The sequence below is a fragment of the Numenius arquata genome, chromosome 9 (assembly GCF_964106895.1).
Source record: "Numenius arquata chromosome 9, bNumArq3.hap1.1, whole genome shotgun sequence".
NCBI lineage: Eukaryota > Metazoa > Chordata > Aves > Charadriiformes > Scolopacidae > Numenius > Numenius arquata.
Genome location: NC_133584.1, coordinates 12,450,145 through 12,476,583, shown reverse-complemented (window position 1 = coordinate 12,476,583; position 26,439 = coordinate 12,450,145). Strand labels below are relative to the sequence as shown.

Genomic DNA, 26,439 nt, shown 5'->3' with positions numbered 1-26,439 from the left:
GATAATAAAAGAAAAATCATCGCACTAACAATGTGGTTTAAAATTAAAATTGAATAACAATCAATTGTCCTCCGCGGGATGAGGGAACACAGCAAGCAGTAGCACTTGCTCGATGAAGGTGACAAAGACACAGTATGAAAAGTGATACCTCCACATCGGCCCTGCCGGTGGCCCTCGCTGCTGGCAGCCCCTCTTCCCTGGGTGCGTTCGTGTAAGAGCCTTTTTGGGACTGGCTTCACTAGACAGCTTTTCTCAGGCTTCCTGGTGGTCCATGCCAGCCACCACCACCAGCAGCGCCTCTCATGCCATCATTCTGCACCCATCAGCCACCTCCTTCCCCACTTCCTTTCTCCTCTATTTTCTATCAGCAGGATATTACTGTGAGAGGTGCCACAGCAACGCCTCCACCTTCCCAAATCTCCTTCCACTGGTGAGACCCAGTGGGCCTCACTGAATCAAAGTTCAGACATGTTCAGCGCACCTACCTGTGTCTTCCACGTATGAGAGCTGGCTAATGGGCTACTCAAAAGTGCACTTAAATATGCGAGATTACACCCCTGAAAACAAGTTATTATCATCTCTTCAATAAGGTTAGAGAAATTTTTTATGATGAGACACTGGAACTAGTCGCCCAGAGTTGTGGACACCCCATTATTGGAAGTGTTCAAGGCCAGGTTGGATGGGGCTTTGAGCAACACAATATAGTAAAAGGGGGTTTTGGCAGGGGGTTAGATTAGATGATCTTTAAAGTTCCCTTCCAACCCAAACCTTCCTATGATTTTATTTTAAAATTTACTGTCTTGCATTGCCCACACTCCTGGAGTGCTGATACACAGCTTGTGCCTTTTTAGACTCCTCCTATTCCCATAGCTGTGCTGGGCCAACTCCAAATCAGAAATATTGCACTTGTAAGACCTACGCAACGGTAACCGCAAGTTTTAATAAGCAATGGGAATCCATTTGGAGCCCCAGGCAATGTGGCACAAAGATGTTATGGGCAGAGGTACATGGCTCTGCTACACCTGAGACTCCTCTCTGGCTTCCAGTCTTCACATTAGCATGCCGAATCCTCTTCTTCCAAAGGCTGTTTTCTAAAGCACAGTTATCTACATAAGCTCTCCCTTGTCTTCAAGTGCAGTTGTTTGAGTAATTGGCTTTGAGGAGACTTCTGAGTTAACTAATATCAATTAATTACTCCCATTTTGCAGATAAGCAAACAAAAGAACAAAAAAAGGGAAGTACCTTGATGTAAATTCACAGAGGGGAGTTCAGGGCACAAACACACTCCTTGACCTGGGTCCAGAGTAATCAAAGCCACCAGGGAAAGGACCTTGGCATCCCCAGCCCCCTGCTCCTCTTCCAGGAGCAACATCCTGCACAGCAGCCCTTTCAGCTCACGGGAGGATGCACGGGCTGCCTTGAGATATTTATTTTACTTGTCCCTTCACACTAAAGCTATAGGGATTAGAAATGTTACTGTACAAGCCAGCTTTTTGTTACTCAAGAGACAGTTTTACCCCTGCTGCCCCAAATGCTGAGTTATACCTGGAGGCATCAGCCCTCAGACCGGGCTCAATTCCACCAGCGCTGCTGCCTGAGCCCCAGAACACGGCAGGCCTGGGGCAAACCCTGGGGACACAAGGTTAAAGGTGATCCAAACCAGGCTGTACCTAAGACTAGGTGACCACGATCAGCATGAGCACAGGCATTGATACATCCCATCTGTCAATACGCAAAAGCATTTAGCTCCGAATTCTTCCGACCTCTAATCAAAGTGCATTCAGTCAAACAACTCTACCAGAATTAACAGTGGAAAGGGAGGGGGAAGGAATAAAAAAAAGACTTTGTTGAGCAAAAGTACTCCGAGACACATTTGATGTAATAGTCATATGATTAACAAACTGTCATATCAAAGTTTTCTGCAAAGTAGGAACACTCTGACAGTTCATATTTTAAAAACTGACATTTTGATTCATTACTGTAAATAGCACTCTGCATTAAATATTGTGACAAGGCATATAGTGTATTTTTTGAGCTCTATAACATTTAGGAAGTACTGGATTTTTTATTTTTTTTTTAAAGCATGTATAATATCAAAAGCAGTTAAAGCAGAACTCCAAGAAAGCTTCTAGAGGAGAGAATCATTATTTCTGAAATAACCTACTTCTCTGCCGTCATCTCAAGCGCTGCTGGGAACTTTGGCCCACAAGGATCTTAATGTACTGTTTGCATAATAAAATAGGGAATTGTCTCGCGGAACAAAAGAGCTATAAGGAAAGTGGCTACATTAAATAATGTAAAATTACTCACTAGCAAATCATCCTGAAGTTGGCATAAGAGGAAGAACACTAAAAGGTGCTGAATTACCACTCAGAATATCTGAGAGTGCAGGTTCATAACCAAGATAAACAACATGATGCCCAAAAGACTGTCCAAATGTGCATCCTGCTTATCCCCTCAGCCTTTAGCCACATGTTTTGGCCCCTCCTCTGTCTCACTACTCACATCTATAAAGGACAAAAGTGACTATATGAGCAGAAATGAGGGCTGGGGACACACGGACAGCAGGACCACCTCTCCCAGCAATGGTACTAGCTCAGACTGGTTGAACCTGCTCATGAAACCACCCCTGGGTTAAGTTACTGCCCATCTTCCCCGACATTCAGAGACCATTACATCCTTAGCAGCAGCCCTGTTTTGTCTATTTAGATTGCAAGCTCTTAGGGACACGAGGTGTCTCTCCCTGTTCACGCCTGTGCAAGGAGACCTCAGCCAGTCCGTAAAACCTGCTGAAACCTGAACGTGGGCAGAGAGCTGCTACCAACCCCTGCAACCCAGCAGAGCTGTGCCCATCGCAGGCAGAGGTAGGGCAGGCAGCACCCCCCCACTGACACGGCGAGTGGGAAGGGCTGCCCAGGCAGAGGACTTCTCCTTGCACAGGAGTCCACAGCAGGGCAATTCAAACTATAGAGATGCTGTGAGCCACCAGAACCAACCCACCAGCCAAGACCACTTAATCCCCTTACCGCTCCCCACCAAGTCCCTCCCAGCTCATGGACCCCTTTCCCTGGATCACCAATATCAAGGCAAATAGGACTGGGCCCAGAAGCAGTAACGCAAACGTTTTGCATTTCCTCAAAAGCCGCCTGTGTGACAGAGAAATTAAAAACAATAGCTCCAGCTAACACAGAAAGACCCAACAGAGCAGCAGAGGAAAACCGGAGGCTGCCCAGCCTCTTTGCAAGATGCTCAGGTGTTATTAGGACTGCAGTCAAGGGCTTTAGAAAGAAAAATGGTTACCATTATCATTGCTCGCAGCCAGCTGCAAGTGGAGCTCTGGGCTCAGTCTACTGAGAGAATGGATATGCTGCCATAAACACGAGCCTGGAGCCTGGTCCGGGACACGGCGAGGCAGTCACGCACGCTGAAGATGGATCACAATGCTGGTTTAACAGGGGTCTGAAACTGCCTGCGTTTCCCTAGGAGCAGCTACACACTGCTCACATGCTGGAAATCTCGCGGATGGGTTTGCATGCCAGCAAGTGTGGTAGTAGTAGTGGTCTAGCCAGACATCCAAAACATATTGGCACCACTATAATTTGTCCATTCACCAATATGTTTTCCTAAAAACGCCCATATGCTTTTCCTGCAGTTCCCATATGCTTTTGCAAAGAGAAACAAAAACATTTTGTTAGTTGCGAGCGATTGATCCCCACATATTTCACAGAAGTCAAGTAGAAAAACAACAACAAAAAAAAGCAGTCAGCTGCTTCCCCCTCCCTTTCCTCTCCATTCACGGAGGGAACTGTGAAGAGCAGGGAAAAAAATTCAGCCCACAGCAAAATACACACACAGCTCATTTTCTGCACTGCAAGATATTCTAGGAATTACAGGAGGAATCTTCATTAAAAACAAGCTATCAAAGATCTGGCAGCCAGTGGCATACCAGACAGTAATTCAGTGTTGGGTGTTCGGCGCTAGCTCGGGTCCTCACCCATAGGAGGAGGCACATTAAACGAGCCTGAGGGTGGTGGGGCAGCGTGATAAAGACGTTACAGCCTTTCTGATTCACAGGACAGCTCATTTGATGCCAAATCTATCTACACCTGCAGGTACAAAGCCCCCTCTCACGTGTAGGGCTTCCCAGGGAGGTGCTGCTTTGCTCATGCAAATCCCAAAGCAGCGAGGGCGCGCAGGGAGGCTGCTGGGTTCAACTGGGAGCAGGCACGTGGGTGTACAAGTATGCGTGTGTCAAGGCTGGAGCATGTGGGAACCGTAGCTGTTTAGTTAGAGACTCATTAAGAAATGCGGCAGACCCGGGGCCAAACGTTCAAAGAGGAGCAGTGTGAAACATTTCTCTGGAGAAAGATTAGCGCGTGTTCTTCTTTACACAAATAAAATTAAAGAGAGAATCGTAATATGGACAAATCAATTAACTTCTGAAAAGCCAAGGGCACTGCATGCAAGAGCAGATGAGAGGGGAAGAGCTTTGTTACAGGGACACAGAAGCAACACACAGTTTTTCTTACCTGGAAAAGAAATTCAGCTATTACTGCACAAAGTTCTGATGTTAGTCCTGTCTTCATCACGCTCACTGTTACGGCAACACAGGTCCTTCCTTCCCAAAACGGCCATACACATACCTGTATACTGCTATAACCCTGTGCTTGGGATGACCTTTGTGAAGACTTTCAAAAATACGTAAGGGCAGACACCAAAGGACTTCTGCAGTGCCTGACTTGGCACTTTCAGCCTTAAGGTTGAAGTTTGAGACCCACAACAGCATGCACCCTTCTACCAGCATAAAGACTTTCTGTGACACTGTCCCATGTTCTACAGGTCTCCCGCAAATTTAACCAGGAATGCTCCTTGCAGAGTTAACGTTTTCTTACGGTGTTCTAACCTCACACACAGCCTAATGAGAGGCCAGATGCAATAGGTCAAGAGTCCAATTTTCCATGGAAACAAAGCTGAAACCCCAGTCAAGAGAAGATAAATCAATCTCTTGCACAGCACACAGAGGAAAAAAAAACAATTTGTTGGAGACAGTTTGCTTGGCAAGACACATTTTATGGTATGTTTTTGTCCTGAGAAAAGTTGCAAGCACCTGACCATCTGACTTCACCACTCACAAATATATTGGTGCTGTTACTTAAGCTTTGAATAGAAAGCAGAACTAGTATTTTCTCATTTAGTTAACAGTCTGTCAGGATGGGCTTCTTCTTAGATTTCATATTTACAGCAACCCACTGGAGCAGTTTATTAGGCTTAGGAAAGCTGACACAGAAAGAGTGAGACTAACACAAGAGCTGCCATTAATCTTCCATACCCAGCAACTGGGAACACCAGGCCTTGAACCAAATTCTACTGTCTTGCTATTAATCTCCTGTCCTCTACTTATTAATCCCTTGTCTGTCTTTGTCTTTCAACTTTTATTAATGTCCCCAACTGTTTGCAGTAAACAGGATTCTGAAATCTCATCTCCAGCTAGCCGTAATTTACACAACAACAACAAAAAAACCACAAAAATATAAAACCAAGAAGAGAGGAAAGGAAGAAAGGACAGATGTGCATTGTGTATTAAAGGGCAGAATGGAAGTGCAGTTATATTCAATGACACAACAGGGTAAACATCTTGCGATTCTCAAGTCAGGTAACATCAAGGCAAATGAAGTAGCTCCACTAGTCGAAACCACCGGGGCAGTGGAAGAACACAACCCAGGGCACACCTTCCCACATGGCAATGCGTTGCTCTGGACCCAAGCTGGCTCGCAAGGCAGGCTCTGGTGCTCCCTCACCTCCTGGAGAACTTCATGGCCACCAAGCAGTTACAGACCACCTACCCGCCATCCCTGTTCATTCGTTACCTCCTTCACCATGGGGCTGCTCGCTGCTTTCTTCCCCCAGTTGCCACGACTTTGTAGCATTTCTAGCACCTCTTTTGCCTCCTGGGATGGCACAACTGAGAGAGGCTTGAGGACAGACCTACTGCCCTGACACTGCTCCTTTTTTGCAAACTTATCCTTGGTGCAATCGAATCATCGTATCATGGGATGGGCACAAAGCACAATTCATGTCCTACACATAATCCAGCAAGGGACTGCTACAAGAGTTTGAGGTAGTTTAACAGGGTGATCCTTAAGTCACAGCTAAGTATCTCCAGTGAATTTGAGGGAACTGGCAATTCGGAAGAATTAATTAATTTGCTCCTCATGTGAACTTCTACTCAGGTTATTCTCAGTAGGCTTATATACTTTTCTGCTTTTGTCCACTGAAGCACGGTTAGATTAAATCTAGGAATACAGTCAACTCTCCATCATCAGCTGGGAGTGCATTCTGGCTGCAGAGAGCCATGCTATGGACGGTGAGCAAGTTCAGGTCCACAAGCAGGAAAGTCTTGCTCAAAGTAATATGGCTCACAGGACCATGCAATCATTCCTACGCAACACTCCCACTCCCAGGAGGACCTGCACGTTTCCTGCTTCCAGACCCGGACCCAGAAACTGTAAGACCGCCTTGAGCCTCCTGGGTTTGCCTGGCCTTCCACCACCCCGGGCTTTGGAGAAAAGCCCATCATTTGCTGAATGACCAAACGTGGTCCCAGGGTCCTCCCACTCTCTCTAAACTCAGCATTTGGCAAAAGCCCCGAGACCTGATCCATTCCCTCACCTGGAAGCAAGGCAGCCCCGGCAGGCACCCAGACAGACGTATGGACAGGATCTTCCAAGGGACCTCTGCAGGTGCAAACAGAAAGGTCAGAATCAACACTTTTGTTCATCATAAAAGGAGAAAGTAAATCAAGCTGGTTGTGACACCCCACCAATAAAACAGCCCCAAAAGGGCCTGTAACGCCAGCTGCCCCTCTGTACAGCGCAGACTATAGTTTTTTTTCCCTCTGATACAACTTATGTGTCAGTCTGTCCCTGTTTTGACCCATACAAGGGTTTTCACACGTTGGCAGGACAGATCACATCCGAGCAAGTGTCAGAGTAACTGAGGTTTATTTGGGAGAGAAGCTACTTGTTTTAAATCACTGTAGGTGAAAGGCACTGACGTAAAGGCCGCAGGTAACAAGGTCTCTTTCAATGCCTGACCAGACACCTTTCTGCCTCTCATGCTTAAAGGGCCTCTTCTTTCCGAGCCTCCTCCGCCACTCAGTCCAATGGTGAGTCACCCCCACAGTGTTGGCTTTGCCGTGTGAACACCAGGAAGAACCGAAACTGAGATGGGATGCATTAAACACACAGCAACTGTGGAAAAAGCAGCAGGGTGGGACAGCCCAAACCCTACCTCCACCTCCAGCCCTGGTTTCCTTTTGGGTGCCTCCAAAGATGCCCAGTTAAAAAGAAAACACAGGTTTTCTAAGTTACCACAGGCTGCTTTCAACCAGCAGCCTTTCGTACTTCCAGCTTATTGATATCTGAGCCTACTCTGGTGTTTTCTATTTCCTTTCATCTCAGTCCTGGAGAAATAAGCAAGTTTAAAAAATACTATCAATGATAATTCACCCCTGCCTGCCTCAGTTCTCCCGGCCCACCATGTTCCCAGCTGCCCCAGGTCACCCCCAGCTCCTCCCAACTGCATCCTCACCCCTATTTTCCTAAAGCCTAATTATCTCTTAACAAACATAGCTGAGATTAGCTAAGGAGTTAAAAATCATCAAAGAGAGGGAGGAGAGACATATCTAGCCAGTCACACACATTATTTTTTTAAAGGAAACCAGGCTGAAACCCATTAGCCCCACCATCAACTGCCTTTGCTCAGGAGAACCACCTACGGCAGGGCAGCAGCTTTGCCCTCCTGGTCCACGGTGGAGAAAGGGGAGCACAGGGGAGAAAAAACAGCAGCCATTGCTTCAGATCCACACCAAAGCTCAGGAAGCACAGAGAAATTTGCTGAAGACCTGCCCACACGGACACTGGATATTCCTTTCATATTTGCCATGACAAAAAATTCATGCTAACATTTTTGCAAGCACTGTAAGCCTGTATCAAGTAACAGCAAAGAGACAGACAGGTGTCCTGACCACAGAGGAGACAGCATATGTGAAGAGTTTGGAATTCACTATTATTGTTATTTTTTAAAGGGGGGGGGAAAATCCCAGAGATTTTTCTGTGCATGATACATTTTCTGCTCCCCGTTTGATGTTGCTTTCAGACTGAAGACTTCAAATAGCTAATGCTAACCTATGCCTCAAGCCTGCTTTAAACTAATGCCCCTTATGTGACCAGAAATGAATGCGTGGTGAATCTCTTATGCCACACACAGTGGGGGTGATGAGCAGTGGTCCACATCTCCTGGCTGCCACATGGACATGAATATGCTGGGGGAAAGGAGATCCCAGCTCTCTCAGCATTATAGCCTGATAATTCAGCAGAGGCTGGAAAGCACAAGCTCCAGGTCAACAGCCCAACCACGAGCAGTCAGAGAGAACAACATAACTACTGGCATTTTCTGCAAAGTATGTAGAGATATATATATAATCTGCATAGGCTGCACTTCCACTCTCTCTGCCTGCCTTTGGGAGATACTTAAGAGAAGCTGCATTTTAATTACTAGCCCAAATCAAGGGAATCTGATCTTGACAGCGAGGGAAGAAGAGTAACCCAAAGTTACAGACTTCGGGGTACGTGGGTCCCAGCTCTTCGCTTCTTTGCTGACATTACTGCTTCCAGGAATTAAATCAAAACTCCACTTAACTTCAGAGAGGTTGCAATTTGCACCTAAAGCGCTGCCTAAGCCTCAGCTGTAATAAACAGATATAGCTCCACTGAAATCGAAGGAGTTATTCTGATTTCGTCTGGTTACAGATCTAAAGACCCATAAACATTACAGCTCATCCAACCTCCAGCGAAATATCTTCTAATAGGAGACCACTATCTTTGTCAGATTGATTTGGATAACTTGTTTAAAGCACTCTTGAAGACTCATTAGCATCTTTGGGTTTTGGTGGTTGTATTTTAAGAATAAACCCCAACAGCTATTAAACACTTGAAAAAGGCTTGTTAACAGTTTACAAACAAAGCTGGAGTGGAGATGTAACTATGGTTTTGGCTTTTCATTGGGAAATTGGCAAAATGGAGGGAGCAAAGAAAAATGAAATGGAGCTGTACGCACACTGAAACAAAAAATCCCCCATGTTATTTGACAGATACTGAATTAAAAAGAAACACAGGGATGAGGGAAGCAAAATGACACTAGAAAAACCCAATCCTGCCCTCCTTTTGAGCCTCACTAAATTTTATTTCAGGTATAGTGGACAGACAAGACGACATACACCCTAGGAAATACAGATGCACTTCATTGGCCGTCACTTGCCGTAATAGCTGATCTCAGGTCGGGCTTCCCTCCCTTGAGCCTTCCTCACCCCCCTGTAATAAAGCATCCCAGGGACAAGCTTGTGCTGACCATGCTCCCCAGCAGCAGAGCAATGCTACTGACTGGTTGTACAGCTCTCTGCCCAAGGGTGGATGCCACTGACCATCGCTACATCCATACCACAGACCCACGGTTCTCTTCTTCAAACCATCTCACCAGATGAACTGGTTCCCTTGGGCAAAAGGCCACCCCATCCGCTGCTACCAAGCTTCTGTTCATACTGTTGCGGTGCCAGAGCTTTGTTGATGAAGGAGAGTCTTGGTTTGTTTGTTTTTTTCAGTTGGCCTGCCCAAATTATACTGCCAAGTATCAATTATAACCCAAGCCTCTGGCAGGGAGAAATGGAAGAGTCTTGCCTGATGTTTTGCAGAAATTCCATGAGCATTCCAGGCCCTGCCCCAGAGTTCAGGTGCCAATTAAGATGGGCCACGAACACCTCAACACAAAGCAGCTCTTTTTAGCAGCTCCTCAACCTGCGAGCCTTTGGAAGGGACAGCCTTGACCAGCGTCACAACCTGGGTCAGACAGACAGAGGAGTGGTGGGGAAGGTTTGAGCTATTTCCTCGTCTGCTTTTAATTTCACTCATTTATTACTCAAGTTGCAGAAATACTCCAAGATCCTCAAGTTTGGATGTCTCTCGCTTCAGAAACAGCTTTGCAAGCCACTGCTGGGTCCTGTGCTAAGAGCTTAACAAGGGCACTGTGGTGCCAGCCCACATCTCACAGCCATCGGACTGCTCCATCGCAGCAGGAGCTACGTGCCCCAGCTGCTCTTCTGGGCTGGCACATCACCATGCTTACAGGTACGGCTGTGACACCCACCACAGCTCTCCACTGGCTCAAAAGGGAATGGGCAGAGAGCAGCACAGGCACACAACACGTACCCACCAGGACATCAGTATGTGCACAGGGGCGGCGAGGAACAGCGAAATTTACAGCCCCTCAAGGTGTACTCCATCGTGCACTCCCTTCTGCTCTTCCAGCCCTGGATGCAGCCTCAAAATTCCATAGCTCCAGACCTCTAGCCAACACACTGCTAGTCCAGCTCAATGAGAAGAGGAAAAGCTCAATTTTACCAGTCAAATAGGAGGGGACTGAAAACCAAAAATAATTATTAGTAAAAGTATTTTGTTAAAAATCAAACAAACCTGCTCCCAGCAAATCAAAGACAAAAGAGAAGAAGAGATACAGAGAAACAGTCTTTGCTGTTCCTTCAGAGAGCAGCCCCCAGTTCCAACCAAAGCTCAGGTAGCTCAGGTACAGGAGGAAAGCCATCACGGTCTGCCAATGTCTCACAGCACTCTACAGTCCTACCACACCAAAATGCTGCTGGATCGTGACAGCTGTTCATCTGGGAGGGTGAGAGGATGCTTGGACACGCTGCTGTACTGCCCCCCAGCAGTGTTTGCTGAGCCGGATCTGCAGGAACAGCAGAGTAGGGAAGTGATGGTGCCTCTGTACTCAGCGCTGGTGAGGCCTCACCTCGAGTACTGTGTTCAGTTCTGGGCCCCTCACTACAGGAAGGACATTGAGCTGCTGGAGCGCATCCAGAGGAGAGCCACCAAGCTGGTGAGGGGTCTAGAGAACAAGTCATATGAGGAGAGGCTGAGGGAACTGGGCATGTTTAGTTTGGAGAAGAGGAGGCTGAGGGGGGACCTCATTGCCCTCTGCAACTACCTGAAAGGAGGGTGTAGAGAGGTGGGTGTTGGCCTCTTCTCCCAAGGGAATAATGACAGGACCAGAGGAAATGGTCTGAAGTTGCGGCAGGGGAGGTTTAGATTAGATATTAGGAAGAATTACTTTACTGAGAGAGTGGTCAGGCACTGGAACAGCCTGCCCAGGGAGGTGGTGGAGTCGCCATCCCTGGAGGTATTTAAGAAACGTGTAGACTTGGCGCTTCAGGGCATGCTCTAGTGCCCGAGATTGTTGGTTTGCGTTGGTTTTTGGTTTTGTTTTGGTGTTTGGTGGTTTGGTTTTTGTTTTGTTTTGGGTTTTGGTTTTTGGGTTGGTTTTTTTTGTGGTTGGACTCAATGATCTCAAAGGTCCCTTCCAGCCAAGAAGATTCTGTGATTTGGGACAATGATCACATAAGTTCTGCTTGCACTACAACTCGATAGCCAAAGCACAAGTACCTGGGGGTACAGGGCTCCATAAGTATCCAGGGGTACAGGACAGCCAGAACCCGAGTACGCAGGGGCTGCCAGCCCCTTGCCCAAGCCCCTGCCATGCACAGCTTCTCCAACAGGCTCCCTGCCCAACACGGACCCTCTTTTCCACCAGCCAAGTCTCCCTGCTGCTACGTAGGAGCTTCCCAGAGAGACCAAAGAGAAAGTCAGGCACAGCTCAAATAAGCACCTGGATCTACAAACAACAGATTAAATTCTCAAGCTACAAAACTATGTTTTAGCAAAAGTGCAATTGAACTCCATGTACTTGTTACATTTCTAAATATACTCCGGTTGTCAAGACAACAAAGAGACTGATGGATCTCTAAAGTGTACTGTATCTATTTAATTGTCAGCATTTCAAACTGACTCGAGGAGGGAAAAAAATGCTGCGTGATAAGTCTAATCGTCATGGTTACCACTGGCTAACCCCATAATAAAAATATAGATATTCTAGCTAAATGTGCCAAGCCATGTGAGGAGCAGATGGGAGACATTCTCATTACTGCGACAGCCTCCACTGGAAAACTAAACTTGAGGAAGGATGCGAGAGACTTTACAGAAATCTCAGACACAACAGACGTCGTGGGTTGCATCTTTCCAGTCGTTTGGCAGCAGTCACTCAGGCTTTTCCACAGTGCACATTCGTCCCATGCATGCTAGGACAGCCCATGGGGCTGGGGCTGCCTAAATTGTGAGTATTCTTGTTTGGGGATCTCATCCCTCACCCAAAAAAAGCCCAAGATGTGAATTGTTACTCCTTAAAAGCCTCTAGATATAATCTTACGTGCCTTGGATTCGCACTCCCACCCTCGCCCGCTTGCTCTCCTCCCTCCCGATCCATGGGCATCACTCCGGCAGGAGGCTGCTACAGCCTGGTCCTTCTGTTCTTGTATTGTTAACAGCTAAAGCGAGGGCTACATCCAGCTTTGGAGAAGAGAAAAAGTGGAAAGAACAGCCAGCCACCACTGCAAATACACCAGCCTGAAGCTGAGCTGGGAAAAACATCATGCACCCCCAGCCAGCCTCTGCACCCCATTTGACAAGCACAATTGACATGAGGTTCCTCCTGAAAGAGATGCTTTCCAAAAATCCCCTCTAACACTGGGTTTTTACATGGAAGACCTCCACAACAACATCCGAGATATCTATCTGTGTATAAAATGATCGTGGCTTTCCTTCACTGACCAGAACCCATCCACCTAAGCTCAGTTCTTACTTCATTAAACCAAAGTTGAAGTTGCAGGAGAAAGGCACAAGTTTCAGCCAAGTATGAGGAGCAATGGAAAACAACTCATGTTCACCCAGTGAGCACTGATGTCAATGAATGGTCAGGTTTCCAATTAGCCTGAAGCTCCCCCAACATTTTTGACAGAAACCACATCAAAGTCAAATCATCCTTAAAAATCTCCCCCAAACCGTTTCACTCCTTCATACAGATAAAAGCTTTGTACCTCTGCTGTCAGACGCTTTCATGGAAACTGTAAGGCACTGCCTAAAACCATCTCCAGGAGAGCCACAAACTAAAATTCGATCTGGTTGGAAAACACTACTTAAGAGAAACACCACTTTCCAGACGCCTCAAGCAACGTGTTTGAGTTTGCGATATTTTCCCTGGAGCTTGCCCCCGCTCATCACCAAGATGAACAATTTCTGAATTCCAAATATGAGATTCTCGGTGATGTAAAATGAGCTTTCATGCCTACCAATACAGTCACTGTGCGGTTCACCCTCGCACACTGCTTTACAGAGCAGTCTGTGCACGGAGATGGGCAGCGAACATCAAAACAGAAGTAGCGCAGAAATGTTATTTCCGGGCTTGGTGTGAGAATTATTTCAAATACTTCTAAGGTTAGGAGCTAAAAAGGAGACAAAGATGCATATGTCTCAAAGCCAAAGGGACTTAAAGGCAGCTGTTTTTTAAAAAGTATTTGGGTACATCCAAAGTGAAGCAGCATCAGCATTTCATCCCTAGGTACCTAAATAATTTTGAAACTAAGCGTTACCCATAAGGAACTTCAAAGACATTACAGCCCTTCTGAAAGCTGTATCCAGAGCTTAACTGAGATGAAATATGGAACAACTGGAAGTTTAAAATCATGCTCCAAAGTGCGTATTTCAACATCACATGGGTGCAGGAACCTAACTTTGGTTTTCCCGTTACCGAAAGTGCTCGCCTAGGGCACCAGGCTCTTACGGTTATGGCTTTGGGACAAATATTACATTCTGTTCTAATAAAGTATGTGCTCTCTGGAGCAAACTCCCCAGGATGACTCCTTTGCTTTGGCACAAATGGACTCATTTGGTTGAGATAAAAGGATGTTCCCTTGCATCATTTTCATTTGATTTTTTTTTTTTGTAAGATAGAGAAACAGTTAATTTTGCTAAATGAGTGCTCTGTTGCCATGACTTCACTGCAGACAAACACAAAGCCATCAAGCTCCTTTTCCTTGGGCGTTGTTTTTTTTAAACAGGTATTTGATCATCTTGATTCTCTTCTTTCTTTTTGCAACATCTGGATTTCCAGCAACACCCCACAGTCAGAGACATCCATAATGGCTATAGCTACTCACTAAATTAGAGAGATATTCCTGCACACATTCATCCCCTCACAATCCACCTCTGCCAGCTGTGCCAACGTGCCCTCTGTGACTCCAGCATGCAGGGCAGTGCTGCCTGCAACAGCAGACAGCAAATCTCTCCAAAAGAAACCCTAAATTTATGAGATTAGTCCCCAAAAGTCAGATATTCCCACGCTCCTGCCAAGGACTGAAGGATGGCTCGATCCTGCTCACCGGCAAGCCAGGCTGCTGCCCAGGATTTTGCCCCAGTCTAAAACCAGAAACCTCAATTAAAATCCTTCCCACTGCCTCAGTTTCTGAGGCAGATGAAGAAGGCTGTGCATACATGTCATCTGCCTCCGTGGGGTTTTGCGACATTGGCTGAGTTAATATTCATGAAGTACACTGGGGATTAAGAGTATTACAGACTTTACTGAGGTAGAGGGTTTTTTTCTTTTTTAATGTTTGCATTGAATAGACAGACTAAGTAGAAACGGCATTTGTAGCCTGCAGCCATTATCCTAGTAAATGGCTTATTACAGCATGCAGCCTACCAGCTCACCTCCATCCTGTCTCACTTAAACGCATGTAGGTGGAAGTGCTGCTCATTCCAGAGAACTTTCTTTTTCACTGTCTCTGTCAGATGGAGACTCTTGATATCTGGGCTCACAAGACAGGGCTTAAGATATAAATACTTCAGTACAAGCTTGTTGTTTGGTACCTATTTATGACAATCACAGAACAATTAATTACTTCCCGTCTAAGACTAATTCCCATCTCTTCCAAAAAGGCTGAAGGGTGGTGAGTTTTGTCTCAAGACTTTCAATTTCCTGATGAGTCACAGCAGATCTACTACAACAAGCTCAATACTTCAATCAGCCTGTTTCTTTTCAAGGTATATTCAATACATTACTAAGACGTGGAGTGTGCTATTTTAAGGGCTAATTTCAGGCATTGTATGCATAATGCCTCCTCATCTGAACACGCGCTTTCTCCTGGACGAGACAGATGTACCTTCTGCACCACCATCCCTTCTTCCCTCCTCCCCACCTCCCCCTTTCCCCCCAAATCATATAGATAATAAACAGTACAAGACCAGAAAATGAAGAATTGTACATTTGGTGCACTGATTTTCACAACACATAGTCCTGCAATAAGCAGCCCTCTCTTCCACTTCATTAGTTCATTCCCTGCCCTTTGGCAATAAAATTACATATGTGACACCAGCATCTGACAAGAAGAAAACATTCACAGACTGCACGGGTTGCAACAAGTCCACAGCGTCTTGCCTTCTTCATTCTAGGGCCAAGAATCATACATTTATTTTTCTGCCCCAGGGAGCAACTATGCATCCCTGTAGGAATCCTCAATTGTCCCCAGTTCCCACGCCACCCACTCACAAGCTCCCAGGCTCCATCCAGTAGGCAGGAGACACCTTGCCCAATCTCTGAGCAGCAACACCGGTTATAGGGACTAACAGGTGCCCTCTGGTCCTCATTAATTCCTTTCTTTAACAAACTCTTAGATATAATTTATTGTGTTGATTGGGCAATTGATTCCAGACAGGTTGGTTGAGTCTACAACAGGTTGCACTCTGCATTAGCCTGACCACAGTCAACTGTAGTGGAAACTGCCTCATCCAACCAAAGACTACTATGAAGACCAGAGCAACAGTCACATCTCCCTGGACCATCCAAGGGCCCAGGTTCTCAAAAGCAATGGAGCTAAAAGCTCCCAAACACCAACAGCTGCCTAGAAAATGTGTAGCTATGATGATAAACAGGTTAAAGACCACAGTGTATGGGTGAGAGACCAGGTACAGGAGACAGACAGCTATGGTCTCACTTTTTGAGCTGCTAGCGTACTGTCAAGGACATCACCAGTTGCTGTAAGAGCAGACACTGCACAGACACCACCTCAAGACTACACTTGCGGTACTTGCTAATGGCAGTTTTCCCCATGGCACAACTGGACGATACAAACAGTTTCTGTGCAAACAGCTTCAGCGCCAGTTTCTGCCAAGCCCGTGCTAATTGCAAGCAATTCCAGCTCAAATGTTCTTAAGTCAGAAAGTATTTAGGTGATGTGTAACCAAAGTCTCACATTTGTCTCACTGGCTCTCCAGTGGTGACTGAACCTACCACCAGTTATGAAGACCTGTCACTGTCTCTTTTTCTTTTCTCCTCCTTGGAAGCACTTTAATGTAAATTCTAATTTTATGCCAACAGAAATGCAGAACATGTTTGGTCCTCGCAATGCCCTCAGCCTGTTGGTATAATTGAACTGTCAAAACAGTGCAAAGGACATGGCCATGGATATTCCATTAAAGTCAACAGATCCTCCAAGGCTCAGTGGCTCCTCAGGTGCGACTTTCAAAGTGTCAACGTCTCTTTGTGCATCACATTTAACTAAAAACCTCAGGGCACCTTAGAAATATTCAACCAGTTTCACAAAGTCTGTGGGAATGAAAAGGGCAAGTGGTGAAGGATCATTTCACACTGCCATGTCCAACTTGGAAGAACCAAGGAAGAAAATAGACAAAGCTGAGCTGCAAGTTTAAAACATGGCAAATCTCCTTTTCAGTAGGATCGGTTAGTTAAGGTCACTTTAATTAAGGTGAGGATACTCACCCAAATTTTATAGATTTCCATGAAATACATGATCACCTCAGTCTGGGTGTTAATGGGACAGGCAGCAAGCTCCATGAGATCTACAATGACAGTCACTTTGAGCTGCAGGTGACAGAGCAATACAGCTCTGAATACATATGAACCCCAGCTGGAATCTCAGCACCCATTCTCTCTATTTTAGAGTACCTGTGATAAAGTTTCTTGAGCAAGTTTGGACTGGACTAACCAGCATCCATTTCTAACAAGACCAGAAACGTATGCTAGACTGCGCAGTTCTCCTCTTCTGCAGGTGGCAGCCAGCTCCTTTAAAGAAAGTGTCAGGCAGCAACAGAGATCGTGAGCTGATGGCCTCAGCTGTGGCACAGAAAGTGCCTGCGCAGAGCCACTGCCTGGAGACAAGTGCAAGCAACTTTCTTAAAAACTAGTGTTATGAATAAAGAGAAAATATAGGACCACATTAACAAAAATGATCAAAAAAAAAAAAAAAAAAGAACACACCAACAACCAAAAGGGATCATAAATCCTCTTTTTTTGGACAATATTGCTGGTAGCATATGGCTCTGGAGCCTAAACAGACAAGTGATGAGATTCAGGCTCATCTCGTGTTCTTAAAACATGTAAGACCAAGATTCTCCCATGCCAGGCAGTTAAGTCCCTGTGCCTTCCTAAAAAGCCATTTGGAAAGTTTCTAAATGCAATAGGAGAAAAATAATCCTGATCGGTCCACGCCTGTGTCTCCCACTCCTCCCATTAGCACACGGGGAGAAGGTTGGCTTAGAGCAATAGAACGTTTCAATTTGAATATGAATCACTCTTCTGGTGAGAAAACAAAACAGAAGCCCATCTCACACGAGTCTTATCTGAAGATATAATGAAAACTGACACATCTAACAGGAGCAATGGAAGTAAAGCACAGTGAAAATACCAGCTCAGACAAACAAACAATATTTTCCATCCTAGAGGACCCCAAAGTGCTTTCCAAGCTCATAGAGGCAGGGACCATTTCATCTGCCACTGAAATGTGGCCACCTCTGGGTGGGTACTCAGCTGAGCACCACATCGTAGTCCGTGATGGAGGTAAGAACATCATCGAGCAGAAACTGTGTGAGAGTTTAGGAAGGCACAGTCCTTTGGTAGGAACTGGACCACTGTCTGGGAAAATGGAAGTTGGTTTAATTTTGATTCAAATGATTCAAAATGGCATTATGTGGGCTGAACACCTGAGCACCAGGCACACACGACGCTGTACGTAAAAGTGAGCGGCTGTAAAAGGGATGGAAAGCAAACTTGCACATGCTGGTGCCCTCCAGCTTCTGGTTCAAAAGGTTACTGAAGACAGTGGTGCAGTAGAGGATTAAAATTTCTGAACCTGCCTGGGGATTACAAATGAATTTCTTATCGTCCACAGGACTGAGGGATCGGGATTTCCTGCCCCTGGTTCAGCTGCTATCTCCACACGGAGTTTAGAGTAAATTGCTCCTCTCCCCAGCTCTCATCCAGCAGGCACAGAGGTACTATTAGGAACAGTCTGGAAGAAAGCAAAGCATTGCCATTCAACACTGCTTTAGAAAGTGGGTCTTGACTATCGCCAGTTTTGCCAAAACACTGACAGAAGCATCATTTTCATCCCCTTTCCTTTGCCCCTTCACTCTTTCCACCCACCTGCTGTGCCTTTGGTCCAGGCTGTCACCTCACTGAAGACAGTCACGGCCAGTTGTTACAGCGTTGGGCAACTTGGGCCTTTCACATGCTACTGAAATACCAACAAACAAGAAGTACAGAAATCCTTCAAGGAAGTGGCCCTGAGCAAGTGATCCGCACATTTCCAGAACTAAATGTTTACTTCTCCTCCTGGCAGCATCTGGAAGCTTGCAGACTATTTACCTGCATCTTGGAAACAGCTGTTTAATCCTACAAACACATCAACAATTCACCTTGACTCAAAAGAATGGTTTACTAGCCTCTGAGGAAACAATGAACAAAATCATCATCTTTTTCTTATTTTCCTTTTGGCAAATGTCTGATAAAGCTTTTCTGAAAGGAGCTTACTTAATCTTTTCCTACAATGTATTCTATATACAGCTGCCATTTCAGAAACAAAACAAAACAAAACTTGGTGCGCAAATGCAAACAAATCAGGGTTTGGCCAGATCTACCTAAACCAAAAGCCAACTTCCTCTCCTGCTGGCTCAGCAACAGAGACCCACAGCCAGTAAGTTCCTGCTGTTTCTGAGAGACTGACTTTTGGATGGGTTTGTGCGAGTTTGTCTTCAGTGCCTTGGGACTGCATGATAATTCAAGGGAAAAAAACCCTTACAAGGAACACGGATGACACATCGATTTGGACAACTCCTACCAAGCCATTTCCCTGTAGAACCGACCTCTCTCCAACCACACAGTCATGTTCTTGCCTCTCACCCTCATCTTGGTTTAAACAGAAGTAATTAATTTGGTTTTCCTGGGGAGGCGGGGAGAATAATCAACAAATCAATAAACAAGAAAGGAAAGTTACAATGAGCTGAACATGATTTACAGGTAAAGTGAATTGCCAGGGGATTCAGGCAAAAATTCATTGCTGATTCATCAAACAAGCCATTGAGATGTCTTAAGAACAAGCTATCAAGAGAAGTCGCTCTTCCTCTCCACCTCTTATTATTAGTTACTGCTGGAAGTGACCTTTTCTGCAAATCTCTAGACCATTTTGAAGTGCTGGAGACTTTAGGAAGCGAAAATTAGTTCTTAAAAGGAACTAAACTGCTTCAAAAACATTTTATTAAAGGTTGCATCTTGCTTTTCTCTCACCCTTGGGTATTTAGAATGAACTACCCACTAGAAGAAAACAGCCACTGTGCAGTTCTAGACGAGAGTTCAAAACTCAGCGGCAGGGGTGCTTATTAAGTTGTAGAAATTGAAGGAGAGAGAAGTTGCTGAAACCGAGGGACAGAGAAGCTGCCTGATGCCACCAGAGCAAGCCAGCAGCAAAAGCCAAGGAGAACCAAGGAGCCCTGTCCCTCAGCTCTGCCCATAGCCTTGGGAAGAGCTTTGGCAGGGAGTTGGCACTGCCGGCAGCCAGCACGGAGAGCTTGCCTGACACCAGAATCTGCTCAGCCTGGCAGAAGAAAGAGTAGGAGGTGCAATTGCTGGCAGGAGCAGGCAGAGCAGCAAAGCTGGTGGAGATCATAAGTGGAAGAGTGTTGTAAAACATGGAGGTGAGCACAGACTGACGCTCACCTTCACAGTTCCCCCACAGAAACGCACACCTCGCTAGACTCTCAAACCTTTGAAATGCAGCCAGCCTTTGCTGGATCAATCCAGGAACCTCATTCATATGCACGTTTGTTCTCACACGCAAACACGGCAAGGTTTTAACCACACACATTTTGCACAAGTCCTGCAGGCCCAAACTTACAGGTTACTCGGGAAACTTGGTCTTAAAGGGGATTGTAAAACCAAAGGAAAGAGATTACAGATAAAGGCAAAGACCACAAAGAACTGCAGAGCAATTTGGGTTGGAAGGGAGCTTTGAAGGAGCACAATACGGAGGTTCCCCAAAACACCCAAACTTCAGAGGATCTTTTTCTTGAAACAGGTCATACTTAAAAGATTGCACTGACTGATCTTCCAAAACTGATTAGTCACGTGAAAATATGGGCCTGGCTCTCTTCATTTTATATCACTCCCAAGTGGAAAGTTCTCATCAAAGCTATAATATATTCAGTTCCAGAAGAACAATTAAGGTGGCATTAGGCAGTCGTAGCTCTCTCAATTAAACGGCCTTGCTATTTATCAGTATATGCTGCACCTTTAAAACTTTCCAAAAGTGACAGTCTTTTTTTGCACATGCTGGAATATTCAAGAGCATTTCATATCTATTCTCATATCAAGAAAAGAGCAATTAGATCAATAATGAAACAGAAGTGCTCCCTTTTACTTTCTGTGGTTTGCAAAGAGGTTCATGTTTCTGTGTGAGCACAGCTCTTGTTTTAGTGATGTGAAAGTGTGTGGTTTGTGTGATACCCAGTTTCTTCTAATATTTGAGTTTCTGTTGTTATCTACCTACAATTTACAGTAAAGCATCTTTTATTCTCACACCTCTCAGTCTCAAAATTAGACCAATTTTCCCAACAACAACATTTTATTACCCCGTGGAGACCTTTTACAAATACTGGAAAGCTTGCCAATGACACACTCCTCACCAGTACAGCATGAAATCACAGAAAACGGCCTTGCTGTTACCAAGTCTACCTATGCGTGTGCCTGCATATACAGACACATGAAGGAGCAAACACAAGCTTTTCATTGGGGAAAAGGACCAATTTTGTGTTTGGAAAAGCAACTAGTATTCAGTTGCAATCTGTGCCAAGGGTCCCAAGGCACTACATGCAGTGGGTAAAGATTATTGTGCAACATTTGAACCTCTGTTTACACATAACTATTGTACGATTCATGGCGATCAGACTATTACTATTTTCAAAAGTATTCTAAATATTTAGAACTGGGTTTGGGTTTGTTGGTTGATTTTGGGTTTTTTCCCCCTGCTGCAGAACATGGATCTAATTCCAGCAAAAATGCCTTAAGAACCCTCCATACGGGAAGGACACTGCAACTATTGCAGATGGGTAAACTGCTGGCTACAGCATCAAACCAAACCATGCCATTTATAGCATTTTGACCCTCTCTACAACAGACAAGAGTACTGATATTTTAGCCAGAAATGTTCATTTTCCAGATAGCTGTTTCTGGCCACGTGCTCTACTCCAGAATCCTTGACTCTGCTGTCCCTGTGGCTCTCAGAGAAATGCATCTTTGCCAAATATACTGAAGGTCCCAAAGAGAGAATTCACCTTCTGCTACAACACAAACATCAATCCAACAATAAAAAAATCTCAAAACAACCAGAATACTAAGTATTTCTGAAGAAGAAAAGTAAATCACCAACAGCAAGGCTTTCATCCCTGTGGCAAGTCATCTGGGCAGCTCTGGAGTCTGAACGTACAGAGCACCCTAAGGCTTCCTCATTTCTCAGTGATTTCCCTGAGAAATTCTGCACCTCTCTGGACCAGCCTAGTCATTTGCACACAAGTATTCTTAACAGCCATAAAATCGTCATGCCCTCTCTGGCATTAATTTAATACTGATGGCATAACACTGCATTCCCTAGTCATCCAGCTGCTTCGACTAAGATTAATTCAGGCAAGCCAGGACACAAATGTTCAAACTCCTTGATGTATCTTGCACCCATCCAGGGAGGACTTGGCTTTCAGCCAGCCTGCATAAATCCTGGTGGGATTAGCCAATGTTCGAGAAGCTCCTTTATGGGATAAGTAAGGAGGTCAAGCGCTGAGATCTAAAAAAGGCCATGACGGGTGTATATAATCCCCCATAAGACACATCCCTCCACCCGTTACAGCCAGCAACAGGGATGACTAAGAGCACACAGCAAAAACCATTATAACCAAGGCCATGGAAATAAAAGTGGCACATGTATCATTTACCCATGTCATCTTAACATGAAGTGAATTTATCTGATTTTATCATCAAACATGCCAAAAAAGGACATGTTTGGAAAAGATGCACAAAGAGAACTCTGAGAATATTGCTTATTTGGTTCTAGCTGGAGCAGAGCTGCTGACACATTCCAGTTCCGTTCCTTTGGATTCTCTGCAGATATCCCTGATGCTATCAGGAAATGGCAGTAGCAAAATCTGCACTAACGCGATGCACTTCTCAAACGCTTGGGCAATGCTCGATAAAACCAACATACAACACACTCTGCTATAAAAGCGTCCCAGTTCGGTGTTGCCACTGTGGGCAGCTGTAGGTCAGAAAGTGCTGTTTGACTAAATGCTTAAATTTCCAACGGGTGCTAAACCAAAAATACTCTTCAAAATCAATGTCACAATAGATCACAGTGACCATGGAGCTCAAGAGTGGCAAATTTCAACAGCACTTGGTTTTCCCACCACTATTTCCATGCAGAAGACCTGACTGCCCCCCACATCCAAGCCCCTCCAGGCACAGGTATTTTCTCAAAGTTTGATGACATTGTGCGATCTTTCTTTGGAATAAAGGCAAAGACAGACATGATACAACAAACAGACCTTGGGAACAGCTCTGTTTATTTTAAAATTAACTCCTTACACACCTTAGGAGAGCCATCAGCTGGTCTATCCCTCACCAAAACACCAGAAAGGAGCTAACACTGTTGCTGTAGCATAACCCAGTGCTGGGAATGGCTCCAAACATCTCTCTGGAAACTATCATGATAATAAAACTTCTGCTGAAGTCATACGGCTCTCATGTAGCTCAAGATGGGCTATCAGGAAGTGGGACCCATCTCAAATCAACCTCAAGCTCCTTGCCAACAGAGATTCTCATCAGCAGCACAGCACAAGCCACTGCCCTCATCTGGGCGCTTGGCCACTAGAAAACATTGGAAAAGCCTCTTCCATTTTCCTCCTCCATCAGACGAGTTCATTAACCACCCCTACGGGACACCAACTGCCACCCCTCACCAATTACCCGAGCAGGATTTGCACCACTGCAGACGAGGTGAAAAGTTTTCTCCCCATCCTCCAGACCAGCCCGCAGACCCTCTCACCCATCCCAACATTAACAGAATTTGTCATCAGCTCCGAGTGACCTTGGCGCAAACAATAATTCTTGCCTCTCTAAGCAAGAATTTGGAAAACCAGCTTTTATTGGACAGATATGTCTGGCTGAGATTTGTGATCAGATGCAATGCACGGTACAGTGTGTGACCTGGAGAAATATTACCATCAGCTAACAACAGCACAAATTTCTTTCTTCCCTGTCCTTCATTAGCCTCAGAAGCTGGCCTTGCCAGCAGCAGTAATGCAAGCTGAGACAACAAAGCACATTAATGATGGGCCCCGTCATGTTCCGTATTAATTACTGTAGCTGGTAGTAAACTGTTGGTTATAAATTATATTTTGATAAACTGCCCTTTCTGTGACAAGCCAGCTCAAGTGTTTAATGTTGCACTTAATCCTCAGATAATACCCCAGGAGTCCTCACTGTGCCCAGCAACAAACCAAAGCAACCTTCAAAAGGCTGGCACAGGTCCCCTTTTCCCATGCACCCCAACCTGAAACTATCCCATTGCACCAACTCGGTTACAGGTCAGGTCCGAAAGCTGAGGTGCCAAAACCAGCAGCACACTCAGTTGCCAAGGGTCCTACAGAGGTGCCCCAGCACTTCTCTGCATGATGGAGCAAGGCGAAAGCCAACATGGAGTATGTTTATATACACATATAACGGCTTTCCAGAAATGCTGCAGTGCTACAATGTTTTGCAAGGTAAAATAACAGGGTCATAATCCCCAGAATATCTCAACATTCCAAAGAGATGAGGATACATTCTACCTGGGACCGAAATGGTCAACTAAAATCTTTATTCAAAAACATCATATTCTTATTTTTGTTTCTTTTTAATTCAGTGACATTTAGCTAGCAGAACAGCTGTTAGCAAAGGTCTAGGAGAGGTGGAATCCCATTTTCTATATAAAGAAAAATGTTTTGGAGGAAACTGCAATTTGACAAAAATACCCATTTAGCAAAGTACATTTTAAAAAGTGGAAAATATGTTTTGCTTTTTCTAAGGTAGCAAAAGATCTACTTTGGCTCATGAAAAGAATCCCAAGTCTTAGGAACAAAGGTACAAACTTATTTTGCAACACACATCCAGGAAAATAAGAAGAGACACGCCCTTTCAGAAGCAGCACAGGGCAACACCATCCTCCATCTCAAGCAGATGTGCCCATCACCTCACACCACCATCAAAACACGTGAAAAAACTAGCCACGGTCTTCCCAAAAAGCGGGACCAGTGCTCATCAGTGACAACCAGGAGTTTGCAACTGGCTTCAGACAGAGCTGGATCAAGTCTGGCACAGTCAACGCTGCCTTTTATTTTACTCAGAAGGCACAACTCGCCACACTGAGCAACGACAAGACGTTGCATGTGGGATTCACAGTGCTAAAAACCCAAAAGCTCAGGGAGAAGATCAGCAGCGGCAACCGAGAATCCCGTCCTCTCCTCTGCAGAAGGATGTGAAGCCCTGTGGCCTCACTGCAAGCAGCAAATCCAAACTGCTTACAGGGAGCTTTACAACTGCTTGCAGACCAGGGTTCAGTCTTATTCTTCCACCACTGGTGGCAGATGGTGCATGCTATTATTAAATCTTGATTTCCAGCTTATAATAGTAATTGTATGAAAACTTTTGCCCTTGGACAACAACTCACTATCTTTATTTTGGGAAAAAGCAGAAGAAGTCTTGCAGTTAAATAACTTTCCTATTTTAACAACTTAAAAAAAATACTGTAACATAGTTCTCCTAATTGGAAACACACAGAAAATAGGATATGGCCGTATTAGTTAAAGGTCAATGCACATTTACCCACCTCTTTCGAAACTGACAGTATTCTCGTGACAGCCATAAAAGCTGCTTTGAATTTTAGTTCCCTAGAAAGTAAATATAAGGAATCCCAAAGCCGTAACCACAAGTGCCACAACTCTTAACACTGATGTCATATTCAGCTTAATGTGTGCTGCAGAAGTCAGGATGGTAAAGCTTCAAAATCATCTCATCTATGGTATACAGGAAGAAAAGAGTAATTATCCCCCAGCCCATCGCCCCGGGCATGTACCACAATGCCTTCATTTGATGCAGCATTAACAGCAGGATGTGTTTTATTCCCAAGCATTTAGCGTGGGGCACTGCGGGGCTGGTGGGACCATTTATGGGGTCTGTTACAGACAAGTATCTCATGCTACCATACATTTCATTTTAGTTTGCAACTGCTCCTTCCAATTCCAACTACCAATGTTCTCTTCTTTTCTTTTTTTTTTCAGAACCAGTTTACATCCGCTTGTGCCAATTTGGTTTTGTATCAATTAGCCAGGGCAAAGGGGGCTGCCTTTCAGACCCTTTTCTGGTATGTTAGACAGAAGGGGACAGTGTAATTAATAGATGTCAGATACAGTCCCCCCCCGATGCATTGATTTCTTACTACTTAGGAAACACTCGGGAACATGATCACCCCTGGCAGTCAGGGGTCCTCATAAAATCCATAGGCCTGAATTTACAGAAACTGCTAATCATTTCGGATGCTGAGAAGGGGGAAGGCGAAGTCTGATTTTGTAAAGCAAAGGAAATCTCTCATTAACTGTAGCGCCTTAGCAAACTTCAAAGGGAGCGTGAAGAGCTGGACAGCCAAAAGATTACCAGAGCAAGAGGCAACTAGGAACCGTTTGATCCCAAGCTGCATCAAGGCAGGTGTGAACACTTCCCCTGAGCCGGAACAGCAGCATCTTTGAGGCACCCAGACCAGGGATTGCTGCAGCCAGACCAGTTTGCTCCCCAAGCACCCCCATTGTCACACCACATCACAGTCACCACCTTTTCATCACAATTTGGATTTCACCAAGCCATGTATATATAAATTCAAAAATCTAGGAAAAGCAACATTTTACGACTATACATCTTGGTTGTTTCTTTTAAGGTTTAATTTTTCCACCTCTTACATGAAGTCCTCAAAAAAAAAGCTCAAGGTATTTGATTATTTTCATCATCCCCTGGTTCTGCCCAGGAGTGCGCAGCTAACAAACCACACAAGAACAATATTTGTATAAAGCTAGTTAAAATATCCTCATTCTGCAAATACTAAACCTCCCAACACACACC

At 45.1% G+C, this 26,439-nt stretch overlaps 1 protein-coding gene across 1 annotated transcript in view; it reads right to left on the bottom strand.

The window, feature by feature from the left end:
* Positions 1-26,439, bottom strand: part of LPP (LIM domain containing preferred translocation partner in lipoma) — a 337,622-nt gene that overhangs the window by 227,131 nt on the left and 84,052 nt on the right. The window contains exon 4 of the mRNA XM_074153096.1: positions 6,670-6,734. The gene's annotated coding sequence lies outside the window, so the exon portion shown is untranslated. The remainder of the gene's footprint in view (positions 1-6,669; positions 6,735-26,439) is intronic.